The following is an 18,875-nucleotide window of genomic DNA, read 5'->3' on the forward strand; positions in this document are numbered from 1 at the left end:
GTGAGGGATCGAACTCAAAGATAATACTTTATCGGTGCAAATTTATGTTCATCGTTAGTAATCAAGATTGCAAGATAAACATCGAAATTTGTAGGATTTTTTTTTTTTGTTAATAAGAAGTAGTGCTACGTCTCTTATATTTGGTTACCAAACATAAGTGCTTATGTTATTAAACAATCTGCTTGTGTTATTAAATAAATTATTAAGTAAAAGTGTTTAATATTATCAAAATTTTATTACCATTTTCGCCGACCTTTTATCTTTTTCATCCATTGTTGAGGTCATTCAACTCTCCATTTTTTTTACTAACGAATACGACTTTGACCACTTTTGTTACTTTAATAATTACTAATGCAAAAAAACATTAATGCCATGAAACATTAATACAATTATACATTAAATTTTTTTAAAAAAAAATAAAATTTACATTGGAAATGACAAAAAAAAAATGAAATTCAAAGTTTAAACCTGAAATTTATTTGAAATTCAAAAAAAAAATTCATATATAGTGGATTTTGGGCTCATTTTACTAACCAATGAAATATTGTCAAATCACAATGTATGTGGGAGCCACATACATTCAATGTATGTGTAGCTTTTTCCTAGATAGAATGCCTACAAATTTGCTAAAATATTGCCAACAATTTCAAGTTTTCAACTATGTAAGACAAGAATTTTATTTTCTATGAAAAATAAATGCACAATCAATTACAGTGAATTAATATTACCTCCGTTTTTTTAGTTGACACGATTTGACTTTAGCGCTATTCACACACTTCCCTTTGACCGTGTTTTGTGATTTATACGTAATGAAAAATATAGTCATGTGGGATTTTGTTACATTCGTCACATTTATATATTCAAAATAGGAAAATTTGTTATTATTAATCCCAGTTTTCACCCATTTACTTTCATTAAGTCCAACTATCCATTATTATTGAATAATCCCAACTTTAATACTCATTTTCTTTTATCCGGTCAAGCAAGTCATCCAACCTATTACTCCCGATTTGAATCCTACGTGGCACTAAGTTAAAATTTGACTTCTCCATTCGATTTATTTCCTTCATTTTTATGCCGGTTAGAACCGGTGTTTGCTCACTCTTCTTCTTCGATTTCTTCCCCATTAAAAATCCTTCCTTTTCAATCATCCTTTTTTTTAAGTTGATTCGAATGTAGAATTCACTAATGGCAGGCTGTTCAATTGGGTCTTCTTCAAGTACAAGGGGAGGGACTATCCGAGAACGAAGTGTTCTTGCGGCAAGGAGGCAGTGGTTCGAACAGTGAAAAAGGGGCATAATGTTGGGAATGAGTTTTATTATGGATATCCTAAATGGTCGGTAAGCGTAATTGCGTTGTTTAGTTTCATTATTGTAAACTGCAATTTGGGTTTGTTTGATTTAGGGTTGAATTAGGGTTCTTTTTTAATTCAATGGATAAATTGTTGGGTTTGGGTGTGCAGGATACATATTGTATATTTTGTTTCAAATATATGAGAAGGACACTACTATTGCAAAAATGGAGTTGCACATGAGTTCATTGGAAGACAGAGTGAAAAAACTGGAGGGAAAGAAACTGAAATTGGAAGATATGATGAAAGAGATGAATAAGAAACTCTCTCAACTTAGGATGTAGCTTAAGAAGGCTTCAAGGAATGAGACACATTTGTTAATGGCTTTGTTTTTTGGAAATTTGTAAATAATAATCCCAACTTTGCTCCACTTTTTTTTTTTTAAATAATCCCAAATTTGGATTATTTTAGAATAATCCCAACTTTAGGGGTTGTTTATTTTCTTCAATCCCAAACCAGTCAACAAAAATCAATGACCTGTTATCACAAGTTATGTGACACGTGTTACATTGTAATTGGTCCATAATAATTTTAAAAAACTGAAAAAGGAATTAAAAATAAAAACAGAAAAAAAAAAAATCAAACCCCGCCTAACCCCTCCCCCTTCCCCATCGGAATCCCAAACCCCAGCCACCCACCGAAAAACCCACCCCAAACCCCGCCCAGCCCTTCTCCCTTCCTGTTGGCATTCCACTCATTCTCCCGTCCCGTCGCCCTTTCCCCTTAGTCACTCCCGTGAGGCCTTAAGCACACTTAATCTTCCCCCTTAAACCATCACCTTCGTGAGATTAGATGCCGAATTTCTATAATTGATGGCTTACGGGAAGTTGGGCGGTTGTAGGTTGTTGCGAGCTGGTTTCGTGGTGGTTGAAAGTGGTGAGTTTGGTGTTGCAGGCTATGCGGGTTGTTTAGGCTAAGCATGGAACTGCTGGTTGTGCAGGCTGTACGTGTGGAGTGGCTGAGCAAAGGGCAGCTGGCCCACAAGAGGATGGATGTGATTTTTCCTGTGGGAAGGGGATTGGGGCGGCTATTTGCTGGGTCCCGGTGGGCGGTGGGACTGTGGTGGTCAGGGAAGGGGAGTGATGCTGGGTTTTCTAAATTAGTCCGATTTTTTTTATTTATTATTTTTGGCTAATTAACTCTTGACACGTGGCATTTATTTAAAAAAAAAGGAAATTACCCTTTTCAACAGGTAACCGGTAATCGGGATTGAAGAAAGCAAATAACCCCCAAAGTTGGGATTATTGTAGAATAATCCAAAGTTTGGATTTTTAAAAGAAAATGGAGCAAAGTTGGGATTATTATGTACAAATTTTCCCTGTTCTTTTTTTGGAAACTCAACCTCTTGCAATTTTGGATGGACAATCTTTTTCGACTTTTATTGTGGGTGGGTGAGAGTTTTTTTTAAAGTTCAATTTGCAGAGAAGATTGATTAAAGGGGAGTAATGGCAGGGATTTAATTCGGAACAAAGGGGTCGTAGTTAAAGGAGCTGACTTTGCATTTCATTTGGGATGAAAAATCACAAAGGAAAATTTGTAATTATTGATCCTAACTTTGGGTCATTTACTTTAACTAATCCCACTATCAATTATTTTTGAATTATCCAAACTTTAGAAGGAATTATCTTTTATCAGGTCAAATGACCGGTGACCTGTTTAAAAGGTAACTTTCTTATAAATTTTTTTCTTAAATGCCACATGTCGCAATTTCATTAGTCAAAATTTTTTTAAAAAAAACCAAAAAAAAAAAAAAGAAAACAAGCCCAGCCACCTTCATCCCACCACAACCCCACCACCTCCCTCCCTAGCATCATCGAAAACCACCATCTCCCTCCCCCAACCCCAATAAAAACTATCAACCTCACTCCTTTTCCCCAAAACCACTCGCAGCCCCACCCCTCGTCGCTGAAAACAACCCTCAGGCCAAGCCACCATTTTCACCTCCCGTCGCCGAAAACAACCCCCAAGTCACTGCAACTCCACTTCCCTTCGCCAAAAACACCAGATCCCTCGAAACCACCTCAGTCGTTCGTCTTCTCCAGTGCCCAGGTGCACCTCCACTCTTCGTTTGGTGGTTTTCGAGTGGGGGAAGGAGTCAAGGTGGTTTTGTGCGACGCAAGGGTTGGCTACTAGAGCTGGGTGGAGGGGCGACGCTAGAGGTAGAGGTGGGACATGAAGGAGTTATGTCTTCGATAAGTGCAATTACTAGATATATCAAGGATCACTATTATAGAGATAATAAGTTCGTTCTTTTGGGGCGTCATCCTCTGTTGCTAGACTATGAGAGATGATCTTGGACTACTCAAATAGTCTAAAGCCCTCTAGAATGGATCCTATGAGGTCACACACAAGGGTATTGGGTTAAGCAAGTTAGAGGCCCATTAATGGGCCTCATGAGCAATTAACTAATCATGAATTGGATTGGGCTAGCATAGGTAGATAGGAATTAGGTTTTGGGCTTTTGACATGGACTCTTATTTAGAGATGAGATCCATAAATAAGATCCATGCCTAGGGTTGGATGTAAGAAGTCATAATTCACACACAGTGAATTTTGACATCAAGGAAACCAATCCCAAAACCCTAATTCTCTCTCTAACTCGCGGCTCTCCCTCTCCACTCACGTATGTACGGCCGCCCCCCATAGGTGGTGGTTCGTGGTGGTTATCGTGGTGGTTAATTGTACCTTTGAAGCGTGATTCCACGTGCGATCGAGCAAGAACAAGGGGAGATAAAGAACCTCAAACGGGATTCCTCTACTTGATCAATTTACCCTTATTATGGTTATTGGTTAGTTTGTCGCTCTTCTCTGTAGAAGGTCAATTGAAGGTTTCAATTGCAACTAACTAGCATTAGTGGAGGTCTTAATCCATGCCCGTAGACCAAGTAGAGGAATCACGTTAGAGGTTCTTTATCTCCCCTTGTTCTTGCTCGATCGCACGTGGAATCACGCTTCAAAGGTACAATTATGTGTTCTTTATGTGTTATTCAATGATCCTTGGTTTAGGTACTTTATGAATATGATTCATGTTATTTCCGCTGCGTAGTACCTATAATCTCCTACAGGACAGTGGGCCAACGAGGGAGGGGATGAGACTGGGCGGTCAAGGTGGGGGTTATGGTGGCCCGATGAACAGAAGAGGATGGAGTTTTGTTTTTTTTTTTTTTAATTTTTTCAAATTTTTTTTAATTTTTTGGACCAATCAGGGCTTGACACGTGTCAAGCTACCTCAAACAATAGGTCATTGACTTTTATTGAACGGTCATGACTTGATAGAAGTAAATGCCCCCCCCCCCCCAAAGTTGGGTACCAAAGTCACTAGAGGAACCTGTTGACTTCTTAAACCGGTTACCAGTTATCTTGACCGGATAAAAGAATATGAGTACCAAAGTTGGGATTATTCAATAATAATGGATGGGCTTAATGAAAGTAAATGGGTGAAAGATGGGATTAATAATAACAATTTTTCCTTCAAAATACCAACTTTTTAAAACTTTTTATTTTCAGTAATTAAAAATATTAACAATATAGAAAGTCTACAGATTTGCTAAAAAGGAAATATAAATGTACACTATGTTAGGGGAAAGATCAATTACATTGTTGACCCAATTACACTTCCTAATATGTTCCTGCCCATATTGCTTCTTACATGTCCAAAAAATTGAATATATACCAAATGTCACCCAGATCTTGATATCATTCATAATATCAACACATCCTTACAAGCTTTATACTTCAATATCAAAGCACATCCCTTCAAGAAATTGTATGCTCCATATCTAGCTTCCTGCCAATAAAAAAATGTAAGGAATAAAGTAAATAATTTAAGTATTAAATTCAGTAAAGTTTCCTCTATAAATTGGATAACCTGCAAATTTAGAGTATTCATACTAAGATTCAATTTTAATAATAGAATAACCGATCCACGATAACAAATCTCAAAGAAAGATACAGAGAGATGGGAAAGAGAAAGATTATATTGGACGAGGAGGAAGTTTAAAAGTTAAGGAAAAAACCTGATTCAACATAGCCATCACCTATGTATTCACTAGTTGATTTTCTATACCACTGCCAATTGTAGGTATAAGTTAGTAATAAAAATTGGTGTAAGATTAAGGTCTTGTTCATCGCTCAGTTGAGCATATATATACTAAGGGCCTGTTCACTTCAACTTAATTTCAGTTCAGTTCTTTTCAGCTTCTATCAGTTCAGTTCAGTTCAATGCAACTCCTAATTTCATTCTCTCATAAAATATTCATTTCAGGGCAATTCAGTTCAGTTAAATTCAACTCCAATCAGTTAAGTTTAGTTCAGTTTAGTTCAGCTCCAATCAGTTCAGTTCAATTCAGATCAGTTCAATAAATGTGAAAAGGCCCTAAATAACCATATTTTACTTGCCTTTTGAGGTTTATAGTATTTTCTCTACTTTTTTTAGCATCATATCCATCTACACACCAGCTTTGATAGTCTCCATAACCTCATCAAAAAGAATTATTAAATTATTGAAGAAAATGGAAGATGAAATACAACCTTATAAGCAACACGCTCTACTAAAGGAACAAACCTAATCAAAATACATCGACTTAAAGGTTAAAAAATATTTTCAGTAAAGCAATACACAAGATCACATTTAGTTCATTAGCTAATACTTTGTAGATGACGACTATCAATGTTTAAAAATGCATCCGGAATGACCTTCTCAATTTCGGCCGATTGGACTCTGCAATGTGTTTTATAAGTGCATAGCTAAATGTCTTACTAAACGACTTCATAGGGTTCTTCCTTCTTCGATTTTGGATACTCAAAATTCCTTTGTTTCGGGCCGCCAAATGGCGGATAATAGCTTACTGGCTCATGAGTTACTTTCATATATGTCAAAGTCATCTACGACGAAGATTTGTTCGGCCGCCTTAAAGCTTGATATGAACAAGGCATATGATAGGGTTAACTGGAATTTCCTCTGGGATGCACTCCGTCAGTTTGCTTTTCCTCCATACTAGGTCCACATTTTACAACAATGTGTGACAACGAGCTCATATCAAATTCTGGTTAATGGTTCGCCCTCCCACCCTTTCCATCCTAAATGTGGCCTGTGTGAGTGGGATCCTTTATCTCCTTATATTTTTGTTCTTTGCATGGAGATTTTCTCTTTGATGCTACGTCGAGATGAGCAAAGAGGTTTGTTACAGGGTCTGCGTAATTCTCGTCGGGCCCCTTCGGTTTTTCATCTCTTTTTTGCGGATGACGCTTTCCTGTTTTTTCATACTTCTCCCTCTGCTTGTGATCAAATCCTTTCGGTGACTAATGAGTTTTGTTCTATCTCGGGGCAGATGATCAACCTACAAAAATCCTTTGTCAAATTTAGTTCGAATACTCTTGATAATTACCGGGACTATTTAGCTTCCGCTCTTCGAATGCAGGCTCGTCAAGTCATTGGAGATTACTTGGGTCTCCTTGTTGATTTAGGTCGTAGTAAATGCAAGGATTTCCAATTCATGGTGGACAAGGTTGTTCAGCGACTATCGGCGTTTGCTTCTCTTAATTTATCTCGTGTAGCAAATCTGGTGATTATAAATTCTATTATGATTGCTTCTTTCAATCATATTCTCTCCATTTTCAAGGTTCCTTCTACAGTTTTGTAATCGGGTGGATTCTTTGCTCACTCGATTTTGGTGGTAACCTATAAAAGATGCTAGGGGTTAGCCTTAACCTCTTCCTCGACGATGCATCTCCCTAAAGGGTTAGGGGGTTTGGGTATTCGTCGTTTGCGTTCCTTTAATTTAGCTTTGCTTGCTAAACAATCTTGGCGCTTGAGGCATCATCCCCAACTTCTAGCTTCTCGTGTTCTTAAAGCTAAGTACCCTTCCTTATTCTCTTCCAAACCTATTATTACCTGTTCTAGACCTTCCTGGGGTAGTAAAGGTTTATTAGAAGGTGGTTCGTTTCTTTCTAAGGGTATTGCGTGGAAGATTGGCTCAGGTGCCAATGTGAATATTCTTATTCTTGAGGATTGTTGGGTACCTAATGTTAAGGTTGAGTTTAAGGATTCAATCCCGGAAGGTACAAGGCCTTCCTTTGTGTCGGAATTGTTATTACTGGATTCTACAACTTAGAATGCTTCATGGGTTGGAACACCCGAAGCAGAAGATTGATGATTTTGTATACTGGAAATACACTCAGGATGGTTCCTTCTCTACTATGTCAGCCTACTCTTGTTAACTTGGTCAAAATTTACTTTCATGCTCTAACTCGCTGCAACTGTATGGTGGAGACGCCTATGGGGTTTGCCTATTCTTCCGAAATGGAAGATGTTTGTCTGGAAGGTTTTACATAATGCTATTCCTATGGTAACACTCCTTGCCCTCCGAGGTATACCTGTTGATCCATCTTCTATCTTCTGTCGCGATTCCAATGAATCGATTGATCACTTATTCAAGGAATGTGATCTGGCTCGTCGGATTTGGAATACTATTCCCCAGAACACACAGCTTAGGCTTGACTCCCCCTCCCCTTTTCATATTTGGTTCTCAGACCTTATTTCTGATTTTGCTTCTACTAGAGACTGGTCTAAGCTAGACTTTTTTTTTGGGGTTTGTTGGGCTCTCTGGTGAACTCGAAATAATGTAAGGTTTCGATCTGAGGTTTATTCACCCCCAGTATATTCTGGAATTGGCTTCTAGGTAGTGTGTTAGAAGTCAAGAGGCGCGTAAATTTGTTGCCTGCTCGATTCCTTCTAATCCTCCTAGGTTTTCCTCCCCTCCTTTGGTTCAGACTCTCCAAGGTAATGCACAAGATGTTTGTGACATTCATATGATCTTTGATGGTGCTTAGGATCTAGGGAATCACAATGCTGGTGTTGGTTGGTGTTTCTGGGATGCCTCCTTTTCTCAATGTTTAGGGGGTGGTGCGAGGGCCTGTGTTGTGAGTTTCTGAATTATTAGCTTCCATTTTGAGCTTAAGCAAGATTCTCAGTTAAGTTTCTCAAAAATCCTTCTAATCACAGATTCGGTGATGTGGATTCTTCAAGATCTTTGTCAACTTATATCTTCTTTTACCAGTTGTCAAGTTCGGAAGGTTTCAAGGTCTTTAGTTGCGGAGGCCCATGATATGGCTACTGCTGCTCGTCGTTGTGATTTACTTTGTTTTTCATTTTAGTTAGTTTTTTTTTAAGATGTTCATTGTTCTCTTTGTAAAAAAAAAAAAACAAAAACAAAAACAAAAACAAAAACAAAAAAAAAAAAAAAGGTTTTAAAATGTTCTCACATAATGACACGACAATAACATGATTATTAAAACTAACAATTATATCAAAAACTATAAATAGATGAAGACTATCGAATTTATTAAAACTTCCTTGCATACTTATTGTATGAAGGGAACTTCACACAATAGCAAGGAGAAGGAAACTCTCTAGAGAGAGAAAACTTAGTGAGAGAAACACTCTCTTTTTCCCTTCAAACTCCAATTTCCATTTCAAGTCCTCTGTTCTTAGTTTTTTTAAGTAAATTTTCTACCAAGTTTCTCAATCTTTAACATGTCAGATAGAATTTCTCCTAGGACGTTCGTCTATCCCCATATTATAGGTACTTATCAATTTCCTCCCGAATCTTTTCAAGATTCTTTTGATTGGGAGTGCACTGTCATCGGGAAATTTTGGGATATTCGAAAGTTTTCAGTTGCTCTGGTTCAAAGGTTAGTCTCAAGGTTCTGGCATCTCTGAGGCCCTGTCAAGGTGTATCCTTATGGTTCGGAATTTATATTTTGCTGCACCAATCAATATGATGCGGATGATCTTGATCAACTTGGTTGGGTTCATTTCAAGGGAAGTCTCATGGTGTTGCAAAGGCTTCGAGGACACGAGGTGCCGGAAAACATGAATCTGAATTTAGCTCCGATGTGGGTACAAGCTCAAGGACTTCCAATCAGATATTCAGTCCCGCAGGTAGCGTCATCAATCCTTCATCATGTAGGTGACTTGCTTATGGAAGAAGATCATAACGGTCAGTTTCCTATCCCGCGACCAAAAGTTAAAATATTAGTTGATTTGTCGTTACCCTTAATTGCGGGTTGTTTCTTTCCTACTTATGGCAATCATGTTACTTGGGTCAAATTTAAATATGAGGGTATATTCCGCTTTTGCAAAAAGTGTGGATTTGTCGGACACGGTCGTGAGACTTGTCCTAAATCCTATGAATTAGGTAAGTTTCTCTTGGAAAGCCGCTTTCGTAAGCTACACGATGGCGGCACACGTGTTTTATTTGGTCCAACGGATGTTTCTTTATATACTAATGCAATTCGTGGTATTACTCCCAACCCGGAAAATTGGACAACTGAGCTATGGTTTGGTGATAATGATCAAGATGACCCGTTTGAATATCCGGCGGATTCTCATCCCTCGGATTGGGATTCTCTAAGTGATATTATTGATAACTTTTCAACAGGGGTTGTCAACTCACCTCCTCCACCACCTCCTTCGGCGTCTATTCCGGGTTTATTCCCCGGGCCACCATATACTGGGTTTCGAAATAACAGGGATGAAGTATGGCGTCGGGACTTGGGTGTTAATAGGTGTATCCCGGAAGATTGGGAGGTCGATGAGGTGCCGCCACCATCACTGCCACAATCCTCGTCAAGGATGGAGGTCTGTCACTAATTGGGAACATCCAACACGTGTCTCTACTGATAATCCTCAAGATGTTAATTTTCAAGCTTCAAATCCACATGCCTCTTTTATGCTGCCTCATCAAATTTATCATGGTCTTCAATCTCACCCAACTTCAGACACGGGTCAGAGAACTGTTGTTACACCGACTGGGCCCATTCAACCCAGCCAACTTGATCCGGATCCGTATGTGGAAGTTTCTTCGGTTCGTGGGCCGTCTTCTTTTGGGCCTCAAGCGGCACATCATTATAGGGGTATTCTTTTTCAAGACTTAGGCAACATCAACTTGGACCCTACTCCAATTTTCTCTCCCCCTCCTCTAGGTCCAACTGGACCGATATATCCTGATCCTTTTGGGCCGGGCCCAAGTAATTGGATACCTTCCAATTCTCACAACTCGACTAAATCACAGCAGCAGCAGAACAAATCCCCGTCTCCTTCTCTGGCCTCTTCTTTTCCGACGAATGTGGCTGACAGTTCAGGTTATCTGCCGGATTCGTCCTCAGGGGGCTTTGAATTTTCTCATTCGCCGCCATCTGTTGGTAACACCCCAATCGAGATTTCAGACAATTCAATTGCAAATTCGGGTGAACTGATTGTAATTTCGGATGACTCAACTGCAATTCCTGATGAAGCAACACCAATGGATTGGTCTCCTCAATTTCATGCTTCGAGCCCTGTGGATTCTCAGCATCTGAATCTTGCGGCTTCTGATGGTTCATCTCCAGCAATCTCAGAACACTCGTCTCCTCCCTCTGCAATGGATATGAGTAAGTGTGAAATCCCGCTTCGTCTTCGTATGACCCGGGGAAAAGAAAAGATTTGGAAATGGGTCAAGGGTTCACGTCCTTCGAAACGGCCAGCATCTTTCATTGAACCAGATACGCCTCCTTCGATACCGTCTCCTGGTTGTTTTACCTGTTTCAAGCAACTAAAAAAACACAAAGGTTCTAAGGGTCAATCATTTTCAGGCTCGTCGGCATCCTCTCCTTCTGATAAAGGTTCGGTGGCTCACCTTCAAGAGTCACCAACATCTCCATGAATGTCGGTGCTTGGAACTGTAGGGGTCTTGGTACAGCGGACTCCCCTAAAGTTCCATACTTAAGCTCACTAGTCCGCTCCTTTTCTGTAGATATCATGTTTATAATGGAAACTCTAGTAGATGTTAATGTTGCTGTAAATAAGTTAGCTTCCCTTAGGTTTGAAGGCTTTTGTGGTGTAGACTCTCAGGGTCTTAGTGGCGGGTTGGTTGTTTTTTGGTTTGCCCCGCTTAGTGTAGTACCTCTTATAGTATCTCCTAATGTAATTTTGTGTGAAATAGCTTCTCCGAATGATGAAATAAAATATATCTTATTTGTGTACGGTTCGCCTCATCCTTCGGGACGCTCTTCTGTTTGGGCTGAAATTTCCTCTATTTTACAAAAATATCAAAATGTGCTTTTGATAGGGGATTTTAATCAGGTTGAATATAATACAGATAAAGTGGGTGGTTCGGCTACAATTGTTGGTCAAACGGAATTTCAGGAATGGAAATTATACTCTGGGCTTTCGAATATTCCTTTTTCAGGTCCGACTTTTACGTGGACTAATGGTCAAAATAATGGACATCCAACTTTTGAACGATTGGATAAAGCTTATGCTTCTCAAACTTGGTTACTAAATCATCCACAGGCTTTTCTCCTACATCAGCCAATTCTGTTTTCGGATCATGCTGCTATAATTCTACGGGAAAAAAGGACTCCTAGAGTCGTAAACCTTACAGAGTTGACAATTGGTGTCTTCTTTCAAAAGAGGTAGCTTCTATCATTACTCTATCATGGGCATTAGATGTCTCGGGTTCACCCATGTTCTCCGTTTCTCGAAAATTGGAAACTTGGCGTTCAAAGCTACTTACTTGGTGTGTTTCCCATAAGCGATTATGGGGTATCAACTGGAAAGAATTACATAAATCGCTTTCCCCATTGGCCAACAATCTTGAATCCAAACTTCATCGACATCTCTTTCTCTCTTTAAGAGAAGAGAAAATAAGGCATTCTCAGATGGCCAATATCTATTGGAAACAACGGGCTAAAGTCAAATGGGATGCTTTAGGGGATTCTCATTCACATCTTCTATTCTCTCATGTTCAGGCTCGTCGTCGGAAAAATGAAATCAGGGGTTTACAGAATTCCTCCGGCGATTGGATCCATGACCAAAGAGAAATTAGTACTATCATTCTCGATTACTTTTCAACTCTCTATAGAAGTCGGCAGCAACAAAGTCAACTCTCGGAGTTTGACTGGTCTTCCCTAGATCTTCCTTGTCTATCGGATGAAGATACTTTGAATCTAATGAAACCTTTCTCTGATGCGGAAATTAAGAGAGCTATGTTCAGTATTGATGATTCAAAATCTCTAGGACCAGATGGTTTTTCTTCGGCTTTCTTTAAATCTCACTGGCTAGTTGTTGGTCCTTCAGTTATTAATGCTGTTCAGTATTTCTTTATGCACGACCATATGCTTAAGGAATGGAACCGTACTTTTATAGTTTTAATTCCTAAGATTGATCATCCGCAGCAACCTTCGCAGTTTCGGCCCATTGGCTTATGCAATGTTCTCTACAAATGCATAGCTAAATGCATTTCTTTTCGCCTCCGACAAGTCTTGCCCTCTCTTATTTCAGACTGTCAAAATGCTTTTGTCCCGGGTAGACTTATGTCGGATAATAGTTTACTGGCTCACGAAGTTTTATCTTACATGAATCGAGTACGGGGTAGGACCATGTCTGCAGCTCTTAAGCTGGATATGAATAAGGCGTATGATAGGGTTAATTGGAATTTCTTATGGCAAGTTCTTCAGTGTTTTGGGTTTCCTCCCTACTGGATTCATATCATTCAGCAATGTGTTTCTTCAGCCTCATACCAAATTCTGATCAATGGTAATCCTACAAAAGTTTTTAGACCCACCTGTGGTCTTCGTCAAGGGGATCCTCTTTCGTCATATCTATTCGTTCTTTTTATGGAAATCTTTTCGGCTATGATTCGCCGGGCAGAAACAGATAATCTTTTCAGAGGAATTAGAGTTTCTCGTTATGCCCCATCTATTTCTCATCTCTTTTTTGCAGATGATTCCCTTCTTTTCTTTCAAACGTCTCCCTTGGCCTGTGTCAACGTTCAACACGTGATTCAACAGTTTTGCAGCTTGTCAGGTCAGATGATAAATTTACAAAAGTCTTTTGTTCGTTTTAGTGCCAATGTGCCAGATGATTACAGGGATTTCCTAGCTTCCTCCCTTCAACTTAAGGCTTCATCTTCTATTGGCTCTTATTTGGGTCTACCTGTTGATATCGGAAGAAGTAAATGCAAAGTTTTTCAACCTCTGGTAGATAAAGTTGCATCTCGCCTGGCTACTTTTGCCCCGTTACATCTTTCAGCGGCAGCTAAATTGGTAGTGATTAATTCTATTCTAGTTGCTTCTATTAATCACGTGTTATTTGTTTTTCGGATTCCTTCCTCTATCATCGACAAAATTAATAATCTTCTGGTTCGCTTTTGGTGGAAGTCAGACGCTCAGTACAGGGGTCTGGCTCTTGCCCCGTCCTCGACGTTATTCTCTCCTAAGAGTATGGGGGGATTAGGTATTCGATATCTGGGTTGTTTTAATTCAGCTCTTTTGGCTAAACAGGCTTGGCGTATTATGCATCATCCACAACTTTTACTGTCACAAGTACTCAGAGCTAAGTATCCTTCACTCTTAGTTCACAATTCTGCGGGTCGTATTACTTCTCCATCTTGGGGTTGTCGTAGTATTCTGCATGGTTTTCAGACCTTAAAAATGGGTCTGATGTGGAAAATTGGGAACGGTTCTCAGGTTCGTATTCTTCAGGATTCTTGGGTGCCTAATTCCGTTGTGCAATTCCGGGAATCCATTGCTGGATCGGATTCTTTGACTCTGGTGTCTTCTCTTTTAAATCCCGAGTCTAATACTTGGGATTCTACTTTGGTTCATACTCTGTTCCCTCCGACCATTGCGGCTAAAATTCTAAGTCTAGAGCGACCTCCGCAGCTTATGGATGATTTTGTTTACTGGAAATTCACTAAGGATGGGAATATTACTACAAAATCAGTTTATGCTCAGTTGGTTCTTTCCTCTGACTATATCCCACAATCTCTACCGTCGATTAGTCCACTGCGCTGGAGTAAGATTTGGGCTTTGCCTATTCTCCCTAAGTGGAAGATCTTTTTGTGGAAACTTTTTCACAACGCACTTCCTGTGGCTGTTAACTTAAGAGCTAAAGGTCTCCCGGTGGATATTTCTTGTTCCTTTTGTCAATTGGATTCGCAGTCCGTAGATCATATGTTTCTCAATTGTCCCTTTACCCGGAGACTCTGGGCTTGTGGTCCTTTGGGTGTACGTCTTCCTCTTAGTGATGACAATTTTCATCACTGGTTTATTTAACTGTTACACTCAGTTATCTCTCTTAAGAATTGGGATGGTTTAGACTCGATTTTGTCCTTCACTTGGGCGATTTGGATCATTCGAAACAACATTCGATTCAGGCAGGCAATTTGCTCACCATATTCTATTTGTCAGGTTGCTCAAGACTGGACTCAGCGTAGTTTAGCAGCTAGGGGGCTGCTGTCGTCTAATCCCCCTTCTCCTCCGGGGTTTGGTCCTCCTTTGAATTCTCTCCATCTGGGAGGAAATAGTTGTGCCCTTCCTACAGTTGCTCTTGTTGTTGATGGGGCTTGGAGTTCTCATGATTGTCGAGCAGGTATAGGTTGGTGTTTTTTCTCGGTAGATACTGATATTAGTCTAGGTGGTGCAGCGAGAGCCTGTTTTGCTCTCTCAGCTCTTCAGGCGGAGTTATTGGCTTGTCTCTTTGGGTTACGAATGGCTCTTCAGCGTGGTTTTTCTCGGATTCTCATTCGTACTGATTCCCAACTTTCGATTTCTACTCTCCGAAACTCCTCTTTGGATATTTCTACTATTTGGATCCAACAACAACTTCGACACATCTCCTCTTCATTCCAGGTTTGTATTATTCAGAAGGTTCCCAGAGATGATGTTCGACCAGCTCATGATCTGGCTACTTTGGCTAGACGTCGTCAGTTAATTAGTGTTTTTTTCTAGTTTTGAGTTGTCCGTTGTCAAAAAAAAAAAAAAAAAAAAAAAAAAAAAAAAAAAAAAAAAAAAACAAGTTTATGAAAGCCTATAATCAAAGAATAACATAATACGAAGTAGTTGGTTCCTAGCTAATTCCCCTAAATGAAAATCTCATAGATGCCACAACTACAAATATAAAAATTCAACTACAATACATCTTATGCTACTTGTGATGATTATGCCAAGAAAATTAAAGTTATACACCCTCGGTTTTTTTTAAAGGTAGGTTTTACAAGTGCACCAATTTTATTTTTGAAAGCCTTCTATGTAAACATACAGTCATACACAGCAATTAGATTCACTTTGCATCACATGAGAATAAATCAAAGATACATATGCATACAAGTAAAAGACTTTGCAAAGTTCAGGTCTTATCTTCTAATAACTATCAGAAAGGTATGCATAAAAGAAATCAGACAATAGCAACCTTAATATATACAGACCACCACCAACTTGTTTTCAACAGCAAGTCAACACTACCAATAAACCCATTTCACTAAAAACGGATGGAGAAATAAAATAGAGCCCCATAGATTAGAAACAATACACTTTGAGCACTTCATTTAGTTGCATAATATCATCACAATGTTGTCAACAATACTGCAGAGTAATCATGTAGAAGGCCCTTCCTACAGAAGTATTACTGATGATAGAAATACAACCATCAAATGATTGGCACTTTCTACAGTATGATATCGATGCAAGTACCAAAATGAAGAAAAACGAACACCAAATGACAGCTACAGATGAATAAATGGAAATCAGATAATATCTAAACATTAGAGTAGTGGAAAAGCAAAGACTAACAGAGAATATCAACACGAAAGGAAAGCTGAATTCCTTGGTGGTTCTTTAATGTAAGGAGTCAGGACTCCTTATTGCTAGGGAATGGTATGAAACTGGTGAGCAATAAAAGTGGGATGCAGAAATCATTCACTGCAGCAAAGACAGGAGGAAGTACAAGGACAACACTGTCCTTTTTAGAACCTTTTCAAGTTCATCACTTGATAAATACAACACTTTGTTTAGTATCAACTTCACCCCATACTGCCTGACAAGAGCAGACCTGGTCTTAATCCTTTTTTCCAAACTGTAGCCAAAGAATACAAGGTCCCATGTATTTTGGTATCATGTTCTCTACCAAACTATAAGTATACAAGGTCCCAAACCTTTTGACCATGGTCTTAAGATCCTCCAAACTATAGCCCTTCTCCAAGATAAATGCTGTAATAGGCCTGAAATTTCTTTCGATGCTTAGTCCAAAAGTCTGTGGTGATCTTACCAGAACAACAGCCACATCTATACCTAGCAAAGATAAATTCTTTGCTGTTGGCCGCAAATTTTCCTCAACACTATATAGCTTATTATGTTGGGCCAATGGGACAGAATCTTGCCAACATCTTGTGCTGTGAGACCCATTTCATATAGGAAATCAACTGTTGACATTAACTTTTGCCTGCTATACTTAAGAAGGGAGGGAAATCAATACATTAATTTTGCCCATTTTTCCTTGTCCAAACCCAAGCCCTCCAAGAAATTTATGGTGGTACTAGGTTTTCAGAAAGACTTAATCCACATAATTGTGGTGTCTTACGAAGAATAATGGCTAATTTGAATTTCGGAATTCCAAGTTCAAGAAGGAACTCAACCACGGGTCTGACTTTTCCATCCAAACTGTAGTAAGCAAAAGCTGGGAATTTTCAAGTAATCTGCTGGATATCCTCAAGATCCATTCCAAGTTCAATAGCCTTAAGCTTCCGGGATTCACAAGTATCATCAGGCATCTTTTTAGATTCCAAAATTACATTTGGAGAGATAGCCTCTGCTGTCACATTCTCGTTTATAGGCATATTTGGAAAGATTTCCACGACATCAACCATATTACTTCCATGCTCTAGTTGCAGGTTTTCAAGGTAAGGAATGAGAGCATCTCTGATTTCCAGGGTTGTCAGCTCCCTATCTCCATTCTCCAAGGCTTCAAGCAAGTGTTCGCCGGTGGCTTCCTAGTTGACGGCAGGATGACCGACACTACTCCTTTGGTATTCTATTATCTTCTTCTGAATTGGCAAATAATTTCCGAATTCCAGGTTTTTTTTTTATCAATACTAGTCTTATTTTCAATTTATTTATATAGTTATACTTAATCAGTTTATGCCGAAAATCGAATACTAAAATTTTACCCTGATTTGATATTTTTGAATCTACTGTATATATTGTTGCTTGAATTTGATATGGAGTAATTCATTTGGGGTTAATAACTTGATTTATGTGATCTTTGATAACTGACTGTGTGCTACTAAAGGTCTAGAGTACTAGTTTCTGTATTTTGTTGGCTTTGATAATGTTTTAGGAATCGTTAGTTTAATTTTGATTATTCAGAACTTAATTAGATGTTAGTGGCTTAGTGCATGCATGAACATTTATGTTAGGAGTATTTATACTCTTATTATCTATAGTCTTGGCTTTGATATGCAATGATTTTTGATAGTATGATATAAGTTTAAAACTTTAAATGTTTAATATAAGTTTAGTGGTTGGTAAATTGCTTTGTTGTAACTTGGTTCACGGTCGGATATCAGGATATTAATGTAGTTTTAATTTCTGTTCTAATATTTTTTTATTCATATGCTAGTTTAGTTTATTGTCACAAAATCCCTACATTATTGTACTTCTAGTAATTAGTGTGCTAACAATAGAGCAAGTTTGAGTTTGTTGCAAAGTTGAGTTTATTAGTTGAACATTATATTTCATACAGATAATTGCTTTTGAAATATAAAGTGTTTTAGCACATCTGAAAATTATGATTAATATAGATAATTGCTTTTGAGTCTGTAATGATTGAACTTATTTGATTTTTTATTACAAGATCAATGATTGAACTTATTTGTTAAATTTTTTTTGGAAAATTTGTCAAATAACACCTTTTATAACCCTTTTGTTGTCAAAAAACACCTTATAAATTTATTTTTTTGGTTAAAACACACCTCAAACCAGATTTTTTTTATCCTGGGAATACACCTTCCCCAGTTTTCACACCATTGACTTTGGTTTACTGGCGTTGACTCGTCACGTGAGGGTCACATTCTCGGAATACTCCTTTCTCTCTCCTCAAGCCACCACAACCACAAGCCTAGACAACCCTAGCCATCGACACCACCGCCTAGCCACCACTAGAACCACCTCTCAGTCGTGGACACCACCACCAATCAACTTATAACCTAGCTAGCCACCATCACCGCCCACCCAAATAACAAAAATCCACCCGAAAAATCGCATCTATCTTTCTCTCTCCTCCATTTTCACTCCCTCCTTAAGATCTTCAATTTTCTACAACTTTTCCTTAGATCCAACAATGGAGCAAGAATCCCCAACAAAAACCCACATTTTCACTCATTCTTTGCCGTGGATTGTTGCGCTGACATTGGAGGAGCAGAGGAATGAGGATGGCCTAGCTGTTATGGATGAAGAAAGGGAGGGGGATTTTCAAGGTAGGTTTAGAGTGATTTGGGAGGGCCGTGGGTGGTGATGGCCGCTAGTTTGATGGGTGGTGGTGTCCACGGCTGAGAGGTGGTTCTAGTGGCGGCTAGGTGGTGGTGTCGGCGGATAAGGTTGGCTAACATGTGGTTGTGGTGTCTGTGAGGAGAGAGAAATGGGGTATTCTAAGCACGTGGCACTCACGTGAGGGGGTCTATGCTGTTAAACCAAAGTCAATGGCCTG

The 18,875-nt window shown here is 39.0% G+C and overlaps 1 protein-coding gene across 2 annotated transcripts in view; it reads right to left on the reverse strand.

The window, feature by feature from the left end:
* Positions 1 to 4,837: 4,837 nt before the first annotated feature.
* The window catches only part of LOC145615097 (uncharacterized), a 35,163-nt gene continuing 21,125 nt past the window's right edge, over positions 4,838 to 18,875 (reverse strand). For both annotated transcript variants that reach the window (XR_014107228.1, XM_081670171.1), the window contains exon 6: positions 4,838 to 5,138. The gene's annotated coding sequence lies outside the window, so the exon portion shown is untranslated. The remainder of the gene's footprint in view (positions 5,139 to 18,875) is intronic.

Source organism: Chenopodium album, chromosome 25, assembly GCF_948465745.1.
Source record: "Chenopodium album chromosome 25, dcCheAlbu1.1, whole genome shotgun sequence".
Lineage (NCBI taxonomy): Eukaryota > Viridiplantae > Streptophyta > Magnoliopsida > Caryophyllales > Amaranthaceae > Chenopodium > Chenopodium album.